Here is a 12,047-nt window from a genome sequence, read left to right as displayed (position 1 = left end):
AAGCAACCTGGAAAGTCCGTCGGGCAAGGCAAGTCGGGCAAAGCTTACTATGTGAAGCCAACTCCTGCACGTGGCTGTGTGAACTATGTCTCAGCAGAAGAAGCTGCAGAGGATCCCGACGTCATACTGGGTACGCTTCTTGTTAATCATCACCCATCGTCTGTTCTTTTTGACACTGGGTCTTTTCACTCCTTCATTTCAGAAAGTTATGCACAGTTGCATAACATGTCTTTCTGTGATATGCCAATTCCATTGGTTGTCCAAACTCCTGGTAGTAAGTGGCAAACCTCTAGGATAACCTATGACAATGAAATTCTATACTAGACAGGCTAGTTTTTCTAGCCTCATTGATAGCCCTGAAATCTTCGGATATTAATATCATCTTGGGTATGGACTGAATGTCAGCTCACTATGCCAAGATTGATACTCATTCCAGAAATGTTCAGCTTACCCATCCCTCGGGTGAGATAGTCAATGTCTCTACTCGAGTTGCCAAATGCCAATTCTATTCCCTCAATGCCAACCCTCTTCCGGAACTTGAAGACATTTCGGTAGTCCGTGACTTTCCGGATGTTTTTCCAGAGGAACTGCCAAGAATTCCACCTGACAGAGATGTAGAGTTCGTGATAGATCTTGTTCCGGGAACCGTTCCAATAGCCAGAAGACCATATAAGATGGCACCCCTGGAGCTAGCCGAACTTAAGAAGCAACTAGATGAGGCTTTGAATAAAGGTTTCATTCATCCTAGCTCTTCTCCCTGGGCTTGTCCCGTCCTCTTCGTCAAGAAGAAGGATGGAACGAATCGGATGGTTGTAGATTACCGACCAGTTAATCTGGTCACCATAAAGAACAAGTATCCGCTCCCCAGGATCAACGACCTGTATGATCAGCTCGCTGGATCCTCAGTCTTCTCCAAAATGGATTTGAGGTTGGGATACCATCAAATCAAGATCAAGAACGGGAACATTCCAAAAACGGCTTTTGTTACTCGTTATGGTCAATACAAGTACACCGTCATGTCCTTCGGTTTAACCAATGCCCCAGCCACCTTCTCTCGCTTGATGAATTCAATCTTCATGGAGTATTTGGATAAATTCGTTGTGGTATACCTCGATGATATTCTCATCTACTCGAAGAACGAACAAGAACATCCCGAGCATCTAAGGCTGGTATTGATGAAACTTCGAGAGCATCGCCTTTATGCCAGGTTTTCAAAATGTGAATTTTGGTTACCAGAAGTGACCTATCTGGGTCACGTAATCTCTGGTAAGGGTATTGCTGTCAATCGCAAGAGAGTTCAAGCTATCCTTGATTGGACTCAACCTGAATCAGTTAAGCAAGTCAAGAGTTTTCTTGGTCTAGCGAGCTATTGTCGCCGCTTTGTCGAGAATTTCTCCAAGGTTGCAAAGCCTCTAACTGAACTCCTCAAGAAAGATAAAAAGTTCGAGTGGACACCACGGTGTGAGCATAGTTTCCAGGAACTGAAAAGACGCCTCACTTCCGCACCTGTGTTGCTACCACCAGATTTTTCTAAGGACTTTGTTATCTATTGCGACGCCTCGGTACAAGGATTAGGTTGCATTCTCATGCAAGATCGTCATGTGATTGCATACGCATCTCGACAGTTGCGTCCACATGAGGATAATTATCCCACACATGATCTTGAGCTTGCAGTTGTAGTCCATGCACTTAATGCCTGGCGACATTACCTTCTGGGTAATCATTGCGAAATATTCACTGATCACCAAAGTCTGAAATATATCTTCACCCAGCCGGATTTGAATCTCAGGCAAAGACGGTGGGTTGAGTTGATCTCGGATTACGACTTAGGAATAACTTACACCCCGGGTTAGGCCAATGTTATGGCTGATGCACTAAGCCGTAAATCTTATTGTAACAATTTCATGCTACAACAAGGCCAACCGTATCTCTATGAGGAATTTCAGAAGTTGAATCTCCATATTGTTCCTCAAGGATTCCTTTCTACTCTGGTGGCGAAGCCTACTTTTAGGGATCAAACCATAGCCGTGCAAGCTTATGATAAGGGTATATCCCGGATCAAGGAGAGTATTGCTAGCGGAAACGCTAGGGATTTCTCCATCAACGAGAAAGGTGTTGTGTTCTTTCAGAACCGTTTAGTGGTTCCTAAGAGCAAACGTCTGCGACAATTGATCCTTAAGGAGGCTCATGATTCTCCTCTCACCATTCATCCCGGTACTACTAAGATTTATCAGGACCTACGCCAGAGGTTTTGGTGGACTAGGATGAAGAGAGAAATTGCTGAGTTCGTTGCTAACTGCGATGTTTGACTTCGAGTTAAGGCAGAACATCAAAGGCCTACTGGCACCCTTCAACCTTTAGCTATTCCTGAATGGAAATGGGACAAAGTCAGTATGGATTTAATTACCGGATTTCCCAAGACCAAGAAAGGAAATAATGCTATCTTTGTGGTCATTGACCATCTCTCCAAAGTGGCTCATTTTCTTCCAGTTCGTGAGAGTATAACAGCTAGCCAGCTAGCAGAGTTATATATCTCTCGGATAGTGTCTCTTCATGGTGTTCCCCTAGAGATTAACTCAGACCGTGGGAGTATCTTTACTTCTCGCTTCTGGGAAAGTTTTCAGAATGCTATGGGGACTCACTTATCTCTTAGCACTGCTTTCCATCCTCAATCAAGTGGTCAAGTAGTAAGAGTGAAACAAATCTTAGAAGATATGCTCCGAGCTTGTGTTATATCGTTCGATATGAATTGGGAGAAGTGCCTTCCATTCGCCGAATTTGCTTATAACAATAGTTATCAATCAAGCTTGGGCAAAGCCCCTTTTGAAGTTCTCTATGGACGAAGATGTCGAAGACCTCTTAATTGGTCAGAAACCGGATAGAGGCAATTCTTTGGCCCGGATATGATCCAGGATGCAGAAGAGCAGGTTCACATTATTCGTGAAAAGTTGAAAACAGCCCAGTCTCGTCAAAAGAACCAATATGATCGTCATCATAAGGCTGTGACCTTTGAAGTTGACAAGAAGGCTTACCTTCGGGTTACACCTTTGAAGGGTACCCATCGATTCGGTATCAAGGGCAAGTTGGCTCCTCGTTACATTGGTCCTTTTCGCATTCTTGCCAAACAAGGAGAAGTTGCCTACCAGTTGGAACTTCCTCCGCATCTTTCCAAGGTTCATGATGTCTTCCACGTCTCGCAACTCAGGCGTTGCTTTTCGGATCCTATCCGTGAAGTGGACCACGAAATGCTTGATCTCCAAGATAACCTTTCATACCGAGAATACCCTGTGCGTATTCTTGATCAAGATGAGCATACCACTCCACGTCGAAACCTCAAATTTCTTAAAGTTCAATGGTCGAATCATTCTGAAAAGGAGGCAACATGGGAAAGAGAGGATCGTCTCCGACTTGAGTATCCCGCGTTATTCCCGACGACTTCTAAATCTCGGGACGAGATTCTTTTGAGTGGGGGTGAGTTGTCACATCCTTGGAACCCTAACCAAAGTATAGCATTGTGCTCATATCTTGTTTGCATTGCATCCAAGAAAATTGCAACAAGATCAAAGCAAGTGGTGAAGCAAAACTCAAAAACCATAGCCACTTCTCAATTTAAAGGAAATTTCAAACTAGTTAAAATCAATGAACCCAAAATGGCCTCAAGAAAAGTTCAACTTTTCTGATAATTCTTGAAAGCAAATAAGCAGTGAAGAAAACTATCTTCATAACACATTTGGCATTTTATCTAAATACAAAAAGCCACTGAATTCAAGTTTAAATTTGAATTCAAAAACTTTAAGTTTTCAAAAATGTTGAAAACTTCAGGAATGGTTGGATATATTCCAACTAATATTCTGGTGTGTTTAAAATGAATTTATAAACTATTTTGGAGCTGAAATAAATAGCAAATCAAAATAGTTAGCAAATCAGAAAACAAAACAAGAAAAAAAGGCAAGACACCTACCTGTCGCTTACCTGGCCCAGGCCCAGCTCCCCTGTCGTCTTCCTCCTCGCCAGTAGGCAGCAGGAGGTGGCCGCTGCAATGCCCGACGCCTCCACGCAGCTCCCTGCTTCTTGGACGTCCCGGTGCGCTGGCAAGACGGGGATAACCTCCCCGAGCACGGCCCTATCCATCCCCGCGACCCATTCCTCCCCTCTCCTCTCGGTTGCTCTGTTCCCCACTGCCTACATTGACAGGAGCTCGAGCTCGAGCTGCCCATGCCTCTAGCCACAAGATCTCCCCCCCCCCCCCCCCGAGTGCTCCATTCGCTCCGCCTCGACAAGCTGGTCATCCTTGCAGAAGCAGAAGATCCCCCGAGCCCTACAACGCCCACGGCACCGTCGTCTTCAAGCTTCAGCCGCCGACGAGCTTCGTTCGATTCGTTGCCCACAGCGCCTCCCCGAGCTGTCTAAGCCTTCCACTGCACTCCCCGTGAGCTTGCGCTCGTTTTCCCTCTTCTTCCCCTCGGTTTCCTGCCCCCTAGCCACTGGACCGACGAACCCGAGTTCCGGCCGTCATCTCAGCTCGTCGCCGTTGACCTCCGGTCCTCCCCAGTCCTCCCTGAGGCCAGTACTGGATGAGGGCGAGCCTGGGGATCCTCCCAGTACTCTCGGCTCTCGATCCCGAGCACTACAGCCATCTCCGGCGACTCTCCGGCAAAGATCCGCCGCGGATCTGGTCGCCGCCGGTCAGTCTCCGGCAGGGGATGACCTGGCCTCACTAATCCATGTTTAAAACGTTAAGCAGACATTGACCAGTGGGCCCAGGCCTAAGTCAAACGCAATCAGGGTCTGGTCAGCGCGGGATTATCCCTGTGAGGCTGACCAGTGGGACCCCCTGTCGGGTTTGACCTGATCAGGTCAGCCGACGGCTGACGCCATGATGACGTGGGCCTGATGCAATAAGTGGATTTTCTGATTTAAAAGAATTCCAGAAAATGCCCAAAACTTCTAAAAATCATAGAAATTAATCTCTAACTCCAATGAAAATAATTTATATATGAAAAAGTATCAGAAAAATCCAAGGAATCTGAATATGTCATATTTAAACATGTTTGAATATGTTACTGGACCAAACATGTAGAATAATGAATAGGTTAAATTTAATAAATGCTTTGGAGTTGGAATTTGAAAATCATTTGAATTCCACTTCAAATGCTATGATCAAACTTTGTTCAATCACAACGACCAACTTAACATATCATTCCCATGCATGTTAAAAACAAGTTGATCTGAGCATCAGGTCGAATCAATTAAAATGGTATTCGAGAATACCCCGTTTGAAGTGATATTTGAATCTGATTCAAACCAACTTCAAACTTAATAAATCATAGCTACATTAGCATAACACCTTGCATCTTCATGCCATGCTCATGCATCATTTTGTTGCATATGATTGTTATTGATTGTGCCATTTCTTTCGGTAGGCTCCGCTCCTCCGGATTCCACCGAATATCCGACTAAGGATATTGTCCCTTCTCTGAGCAACAAGGCAAGCAACCATTTTGATCATCCCGATAAATCCCGTGTTCTCGCTCCTGCACTTACTTATTGCATTAGGATCAAATGCTTCAAATGCTTTTGCCACGTTAGTTGAACCCACTTCCTTTGCATGACCTGTCTTTGTCACAGTAAATAGCTGAACCTTGCAACCTAGCATACCTGGTAGATGCTTGAGCCATGATGTGCCTTATCCTGCTATGCATGCTATGCTTAGAGTTGTGTATGGTCTGTCATCTGGGTGATGGACAGAATTGTGAGATTGTGTTCAGTAAGTAAAGGTTGTGTGTTGAACCTGATTTGGTAAAGGTACCTGTGAAAGGCTATGTAGGAGTACATGGCGGGTTGTTTCATTGGAACCGTCCTTAGGAACTGAGTTCCGTGTATGTAATCCAAGACTAGATACTACCACACGTTGGGATACTTAATTGACCCTCTCGACTTATTAATCGCTTAGTACTCGGTCCAGGAGTTGCAAGTAGTTTCTGGTGTTTATAGTCATGCTGGAGGCCGTGCATAGCGCTGACCTGAGAGGTGGGCTGTGATGCGGTAGGCAGTGACACGGTGTACCAAGTGGCACCCGGATGGTGGGCTTGGGAACCCTGCGCACATCGTTTGGGGCCATGGCGGAAACCTCGACCGGACTTCCGTGTGGGTTACCCTCAGATAGGCGATAGACCTGGACTAAGTATTAGCGCGGTTAACGGTCGTGGCCGACTCCCTCACTGGGCTTCCGCTTGAAGGTTGACGAGGTGCATGACGTGCACATGGCGATAAGTGGCGAGAGCGTGTGTGAAGAAGTACACCCCTCCAGGGTTATGATCTATTCGAATAGCCACGTCCGCGGATATGGACTACTTGGAGACATATGTTGTTCATAGATAACTTTAATGGCTACTCATAAAATTGTCAAGATAAGCATGAGTGTCGTGGACGGCATTTCCATGTGGAGACGGAATGCTTCCACGATGGAGTATTGTTGTGGTGTTAGTGGACTCGTGTGCGAGAAATGAAGTTGTCAAAAATTATTTTAAAATGCAAGTTGTCTAGCCACGAGTCAAATGCTGGCTTTCCGCATGAAACCCCACAACTCCTTATTGATACATTGCATGAGTAGATAGTTATCCTAAAGTCTTGCTGTGTACCTCAGTACTCATGTTTGCTTAATATTGTTGCAGTGGTTGTTAATGACCCTAATGGAGGGTTCTTCCTAGACATCGACGATGACGAGTAGCTGGTATCCCAGCTATGATCTGGCCCTAGGGCGGGTCTGTAGTATAGTCAGGCCATGTGCCCTCTAGTTTCATCTGTCTGTACTCAGACAGTTTATCTACTTCCGCTGGCTTGTAACTTGAATGACTGCTATGATGGGTCGTGAGACCCGTACTGTGTAATATTATGTGTGTGGCTCTTCCGAGCCTTTTCAATAAACCTTGTATGTTTATGGTTATGTTGTGATGCCATCGATGTATCTATACATATCGGTATGCCATGCGTACTTGCGTCGTACTGATATGTATGGGGTGCGGTTACCTAGTCGTAGGCTTTAGTAGCATTCCTTACAGGGAAATGCCCCTTTGTGATCCAACGAGCCATGGTAGTTCGCTACTGCTCCAGACAAATTGGTTGACCGGCATGTGTCCTTCTTAGCTGCTGTGTCTGTCCGTGATGGGGAAATGTCACGCGATGTAATGGAGTCCTTGTAGCTTGCTACGACTCGTCTACATTCGCTGGTGACCGACACCTGCTTTGTTGGGTCATGTATGCCTGTCCCTGTCCGGAACTGCCACTTTGGTTTATGACTAGACATGTCAATCCGGGTTCTTTGTCATTGGATTGCTAGCGACACAATTGCATACGCGACTCAAAAGGCGCAAACGGTCCCGGCTAAGGTAAGGCTGCAGCCGTGGGGATAACCGTGCGTGAGACCGCAAAGAGACGCGATGTGTTACAGGCTGGATTCCTATGGCTTAGGATCGGAGTCCCGACAATGAGGCCCTGGCGACAATGGCCGCGACAAACCCGAACTTCGTCATGGAGCAGCGTGCCATCGATGATACCATATGCGGTCAAGCTATCACTCGCCGGGAAGCGGCTGTCGCAGAGGCGTAGTTGTACGCGATCGCGGATACGAACAACGCGAGTTGCGCTGCCAACAAACCATCAGACGGACCAGTGGGGTGATGACTGGCAAGGCACCACCATTTCCTTCGTGAACTTCACGTCCACCAACGATGGATAGGGTGTAGACTCCTACAAGGATGAGTAAGGCATAGGAGGCGGTAGGTTCTGGTGTCCCATGTGGGCTAGTCTGTCTCTTGTTTTCTACTCTTCCTTGTCGGAGACCGCACCTTTAGTTCATCGGTCTTATTGTCGGTACTCATGGAGAAGGCGGATGGGGGATGACACTGGCTTGGACGACGGGTGCCGCCATCATATGATTGGTTTAGGGGCGGGTCTTTTCTCTAAATGTAATGAAATCAACCTTGTTTGTATGAAATTCGTCATATTTGCACGAAACCCAGTCGTGTTTGCATGAATTTCATCTGATTGATTTGAGTTGTTAGAAAAATGTATCTCGCTACGGTTGGATGTCATCCTCCTCCATCCATGTTCGCGGACAAAAGTACCAGTCCATGGACGGATGCGGGAGGAAATTTGCGGGTTGTCGTTAGATATACCTTAAGAACTTTTTTTCAAGGCTTTCATCAAATCCTACCCGTGAAAATAACCATGGCCAAAAATTGTAGTGTTTTTTAAGGAAAACTGTAAGGTAAACCCCCATAGCGAGTTTTTTTTAAATAATAAGAACCCAAATTCGTATCCGTTGGGACTTGAACCTGGGTGGCTGGGTTGTACATCCACTCCACTAGCCAAGTGAGCTAGGCTCAGTGTTACTCGCTCTGTTCCACAATGTAGTCCATCCACGCTTTTTGAGATTCAACTTTTGCCATAAATTTAACCAATGTCGAATACTGCGGTGGGAGCAAAAACTATACCATTCAAAATTTCTTTCAAGTATATAATTGTTGCTCCCGCCACAATCGCACACGTTGGTTAAAGTTATGGAAAAAAATAAATTTTAAAAAACATAGGCGCACTACATTGTGAAACTAAGGGAGTACCATACACCACCACTACTAGGGAAAACCCTATGAGTAGCACTGGGTTTTGGGCTACGAGTAGCGCCGGTAGGATCGCTACTGCTACGACGCTACAACTAATTTTTAGCTATAGCATGCTTTTAACCCAGCGCTACTAGTGTGACACCCCGGTAGTTAAGCTACAGTAATCACACGCTAATGTGCAATGTCATCAAGATTAACTAAGCCAAATTGCTACTTGTTAAAAATCAAAGTCAATTTCAAATTTAAGAATAAAGTTAAATTGTTATTTCTACAAACATAAAAAAAATATTTCTAATATTGCAAATAATCCATAGTTAATTACGATGGAGAAACCAACAATTTATAAAGTGTATAAATGCCCCAAGATAAACAAAACAAAAGCAAACAATAAATTAAATGCCCTTTAAATTATGGAAAATCCAATACATTTGAATTTACTCCGAAAACTTGTGTGGTAGTGCCTAAAAATGCAACACTAATTTTAGGCCAAGTTTTATATTTTATAAAACTAGTTGCCTTTGAAATGAAAATACAAAACAACGTTACATAAATAAAAGAAAAGGTAAACAGAAAAAAAAACAAAAAAACAAGCCCCCCCCTCCCAACTAGGCCTTAGCCCACTAGGCCAATCGACCCAGCCGGCCCACCCCACGAGGTGGTATATAAACCCCGTGCCCCAAACCCTAACCCCCCACTTACCCACTCCTCACTGCCTCTCCACCCCAAGCCCCCCTCCCCCTAGCGGCTGTGCGTGCCCCTCACGAATCTGGTGCCCCCGGCGCGTCGTCGGCCCTCCCCGTCGGTGCCCCGCGCCGCCACGTCTTCCCCGCCAGCGCCTCCCCGACCTCCTTCTTGCACCCGCTGCCATCCCATACGACCGATGTGTGCCCTCCCCCGGGGTCCTCCCCTTCCCCTCTCCTACCTCCCCGTCGCCGCGCCCCCCTTCACCGCACGCCCCGCAACGCTGGCCACCCCCGTGCGCCCCTCGCCACGCCGTGTGTGCATGCACTGCACGCACCCGCCACGCCTCCGACGTGCCGCCAGGCATCCCCCTCGCCGCCACTAGCCCGTCATTGTAATGGCGCCTCCCACAGTGCCTACTAGCGGCCGCTGGCTGGTCACGGCCGCAAGCGCCACTATCGTGCCCGAGGCTTCGGCCCCGTTGTATTAGTGGCGGATTAACGACCCCACTAATCCTTCCCAATGACAATAGGGGCCCACCCCCTTAAATGCTTTCAAAAATAAAGATAAATAAATGTTTTGATTAATTAATTAAATAGTGTATTAGTTAATTTGTTTAATAATCTGTTATTAGCCTAGTAGAGTATGACATGTGGACCCAACTCCATTAGTACTAATTAAGTTAGAGTAGTTAGTTTTGTTGTTTAGTTTAGACCAAACACTCATTGACATGTGGGACCCCCTTATCAATTAACATGTTTAATATTAATTAAACTTTTTTAACCTGCTCTCAGTGACAACTAGGGCCCACTCGTCAAATTGACTAGTCAACAGGCCCTATTGAATGCTGACGTCAGCATGACATCATGCTGATGCCATGATTCAAATATTGAATTAAATTAATCTGTTTATTTATAGAATATTAATAAACTTTAAAAATTAATATAAAATAATCTGTAATCCGTATGATAATAATTTCTATATCAAAGTTGATAAAAAAATCGAGACGACGCGGATACATTGTCCGTTCGTCTATTACGCGTCCCTAGCATAACGAACATAGAAATTTTCCATCATTTTTGCCTGTCCGGTAGTAGCGAGAGGCCCGAGAAATACCGTCATATATTTTCCCGATTTGTCCATGACGTGTAGTAATGCGTTAGCTCATGCCTAGCACTACATTTTGCCATGTCATGCATCGTGATGCATCTGCGTGCTTTATATTTATTGTTTCTCCCCCTTCACTCCGGTAGACGTTAACGCTCACGTTGCTGCCGGGTACGGCTACCCTCCTGACGACCAACCCTTTGCTGCAGAGCAACAAGGAAAGCAACCCCCCTTGGTCATTCCTATATCGCATATTCCTTCCCCCGCATCCTTGCATTAGATTTTTCTAGTGTTGTAGATAGCTCCTATTCTGAAGCATAGCCTATTTTTGTTATACTCCTATATACTCTACTGTAATATCAAATGCTTAGTATAGGTGGCTCAGTGATCCCCATTGACCCCCTTAGTCCAGTTGCCCCCATTTTATCATCGAAGTATTGATCTACTGATCGACGAGCCAAGACCCGTCACATCACTCACACCCCCTTGTTGTACGACGCTACAGAGCTACTATCGAGTGCCGAGGGTGACACCTTGTTACGTACTCCATGTTAACTCTGTAGTGTAGTTAACCGACGGTGGTTTACGGAGGATGATTCCTCCTTCCCCACCTCCGATAACGACTCTATCGTCCAACTCCTCAAGTGTTGACCATCGGGGGTGATTCCTCCCTGGTCACCTTGATGGTCAAATCATTTAGAATCCATCGAGCGTGATACCTTGGATCCCTCTGATGTTACAACCACAAAGTTACTTGACATTACTACTGGGTACATGAAAGGTGTGCTGCGGGTGGATTCCCGCGTGGTTGTGACGAGGCATGGCCGGGCATTCTTGACCCTTGCCACATGTCCTCGAGATGGGGCGACGGGACCACATGTCGTGACTTGCTGATCATCGCTGCAGTGTTAATTAAAATGCTAACGGGATTTGGGTATTTGATCTGAGTTGGTGGGAGAGCTTTTCACTCTACCTTCACGTGGGAAAGCATTGAATACTACTATGGTAATCATGAGAATTCCCCATTGAACTTGATGATGGGATACACGCTGGATCAATGTGAGTATTTTAGGGATTATCACTTAAATCAAAAAGGGAAACACTTATGGGATCAAATTAAAATGTTGCATTGGTATGCTTGGAACTTATGCTTGAGGTGTGATTATACTTTTTTGCTTTAAGATCGAGACTTCACACCTTACCTTTCAATGTGAATTTAATGATAATTAAACCTTGAATTCTTGTGCTAATGGTTTATACAATTACTATGATGTGGAAGAAAAATAAGAATTTGTTGCTTTTAAGGGTGCATATGAAATTGCATTTTTGATTGAGAAGTATGATGATATTCTAAAAAAAATGCATACTTAAATATTGCTATAAGAATTATGAATACAATGCCCATATTAATGAATTTATTGAGAGAATGCATGCTACCTTGGAAGAAATTAATATTTTGCAGGAATCTATGAAAGAAGAAATTGCTGAAACTATGAGCTCATTATATAAAAAAGATGAGGAGAGCGAAGAACAAAGGGAGAAAGAGAGGATTAGCTACCCGTGCCCACCTTTTAATGATAGTAACTCTTCAACTTATACATTGTTTAATTTCCATTCATGCTTACCAGAGGATTA

The sequence above is a fragment of the Hordeum vulgare genome, chromosome 2H (assembly GCF_904849725.1).
Source record: "Hordeum vulgare subsp. vulgare chromosome 2H, MorexV3_pseudomolecules_assembly, whole genome shotgun sequence".
Classification (NCBI taxonomy): Eukaryota; Viridiplantae; Streptophyta; class Magnoliopsida; order Poales; family Poaceae; genus Hordeum; species Hordeum vulgare.
Note: the sequence above shows the minus strand (reverse complement) of the source record.